This window comes from Lolium perenne, chromosome 6, assembly GCF_019359855.2.
Source record: "Lolium perenne isolate Kyuss_39 chromosome 6, Kyuss_2.0, whole genome shotgun sequence".
NCBI classification, from domain to species: Eukaryota; Viridiplantae; Streptophyta; class Magnoliopsida; order Poales; family Poaceae; genus Lolium; species Lolium perenne.
The window spans coordinates 195,054,228-195,056,796 of record NC_067249.2 but is presented as its reverse complement, the minus strand read 5'-3'; the positions used below and the strand labels follow the sequence as shown (position 1 = coordinate 195,056,796).

At 45.7% G+C, this 2,569-nt stretch overlaps 1 long non-coding RNA gene across 1 annotated transcript; it reads left to right on the top strand.

Annotated features, from left to right (window-relative positions):
• The first annotated feature begins 868 nt into the window (after positions 1 to 868).
• On the top strand, positions 869 to 1,433 carry LOC139832121 (uncharacterized). Its single transcript, XR_011746737.1, has 3 exons — positions 869 to 946; positions 1,028 to 1,262; positions 1,361 to 1,433. It is a non-coding gene; the product is annotated as an uncharacterized lncRNA (long non-coding RNA).
• The last annotated feature ends 1,136 nt before the right edge of the window (positions 1,434 to 2,569 follow it).

The following is a 2,569-nucleotide window of genomic DNA, read 5'->3' as shown; positions in this document are numbered from 1 at the left end:
CTCCCACAACGTCACTTATAACATAGGTGGCGTTGTAATCTGTGTTCGTACTGATGTCGACTATTTCGACGTCAAATTTCCTGACTCTGTCCAAGGATGGCGCAAAAAGTGGCTCTACATTCACGAAGAAAGCGCCAATTCTGTGGAGCACAACATAGTTCCTTTTGACGGAAGTGCCAGGATTCAGCGTCGCCGTTCCTGGGATGCCGAAGCTTCTGAAGAAGAGAAAAAGGCGACAGAGGCGCTCATGGCTCGTATCCATCATCTTCAAAACACTCGAGGCAAAGAGCTATCTCGGTGTTCAAATTATCGCCTACTTCCTTAGGATTAGAGTGCAGCCTCTTCGGGCTCGCAAAAATCCCCTTTGGACGTATTACGGTGAAAATGACGCCAACAGAGTTTCCAGTGATCTTTACGCAAAGGACCTGGAAAAATTGGTTCGAAGAATTTCTCGATTAGGCAAGAAGGATCCTATTCCCTCCTCTGTCGAGTGGAACCATACGGTGCTTCCAATCCTCTTCCCGAGGTATTTTGTCTTCTCGAATTTCTATCTTGTTACGAACTGTTCCTTGTATCTTATTGCGGTGGTATCTCACTTATTCTCTTTTGTCACTATTTCCTTGTAGAATCATCCTACTATGGCTTCCTTCCTCCTCTTCCCGAGGATGGAGAGGTCGAAGAAAGAGCCGTTGTCGATGATGACAACCAGGAGACCCCCTCTTTTGTTAATGAACCCGCATGATTCTCGAAAATCTGCGGGATCTACTGAGAAGGATGCTGCCTCTGAAGGTACAACATCAGCACAATCTCCTCCTCCTGCTGTTTCTCCGAAGAGCAAAAGGAAAAGGAGCAATGCCGAAGATTCCGGGACCTCGAAACCCGAAGAAACTGCTCCTTTACCTCAAAAAGCAGCTTATGATCCATACATCGAGAGTATCATCAGCTCGTAGGTTCCTTGCTCTTTTCCTTTTCTATTTGAAGAATTTTATTCTGCCTTGCTTTTTATGCTGCCACTATTTTGTCACAGTGATGATGAAGAAACACCAACTTTAGATGTGGCTGCTCGAACGAGCACGTCACATACTTTAGTTATTTCAGAAAAACCAGTTGAAGGGGAGGAATCGTCGCCTCCTCAACAAAATGTTGATACATCTACTCCTCCTTCGAGCCCCCGTGCCCCTTCACCAAAAAGGGCACGGGTTGAAAAGATTGTTGATCCTGCCCCTCAGTTGGGCAGTTCGTCGACTCTGCTCTTAGATGATGTAAGTTTGTCGGCATCTATATTTTCCTTATTTTGTTTTTTCACACCTTTTCTCTTTTTCATGCCGACGTTTCTTTTGATGTACTTACCTTTGAACAGCCAATGATCAAAGAGCTTCTTCGGATCGGGTCCCAATTTGTTGGGTACCGTGAATATGCCGCCAGAGCCGAAGGTAACGACTTTTATACTTGCTATTTTTCTTTGACTTTCTATTCCTGTTGCTTGTCGCTATTTTTTGATCTTTCTTTTCTTTCTTTTTCATATCTCGACAGAAAAACTTTCATAGGCCAACGAACGTGTCGACGCACTTGCTCAAAAACTCGAGCAAAGTGAGGCGGCTCGCAAGAAAGCTGAACTTGCTGCTAGCAAAGCCAAGGCCGAGGTTGATGAAGCCAAGGTGAAAGCTGCTAGTGTCGAGGAACTGCAGAGAAGGCTCAAAGATGCCGAATCTGCCTTAGATGAGCGTAAAACTGCACAAACCGTGCGTGAACAAGAGATCATCAAGCGTGCGAAGTCGCAAAGTCGACGTACGCTGAGTAATATCATCAACCCCTTCTATTGTACTTCTGTTTCTTGGTTTTTGACTAATGGTTTGTCTCGTGTGGCAGCCCAAACAAACCAAGATTTTGATCTGGAGAATCCCGTCAATGACCCTCTCCTTGATGCACTTTCTCTTACGGAGTTCCATGGGCGCGAAATTCGTGAAGGCGTGGCCAATGCCGGTGCAAGTTTGTCGGCGTTGTTCTCCTACTTCTTCCGAAGAAAGAGGAACCTTCGACTTTCCTTGCCCTTGCCAAGCTTTTCAATTCGTCTAAGACCTGGGATTGAAGATGCGTCAGGAGAATATGAAGGTTGTCGAAAGTCTTGTTGCCCCGGTTGTCGACAGCCAACGGACGCTTGATTGGATGAAGGTTGGCGACACCAGCCAGATAGAGCATTCAAGATGGAGGTCGGCTGATCAAGGCAGCCAAGCCCAACACTAAGAAGATCTTGGCGTATCCGGGGATCAAGCCGCTTCGACTCCTAGCTCCTCGAGGCCGGAGGTCTAGTTGCATGCCTCCTTGTTTCTTTTTCGTTTCTTTTGCTTTTGTTGCCAAAGTAGTTGTTTTGGCGACACTCATTTCTTTAGCTCTACTGTAGTGCCCTTGTAATGATTCCAAGAAATTAATGAAAAACTCTATCTGTCATTTGATGTTGTCTTGTCTAAATTTCAGTTGATATTTGATAACTATACTCCAACTTCCGCTCCTTCCAATGTATCGCCTTCTTCTCGTGCGAGGAGAGCTTTGGTCGATATCGCACTGTCGA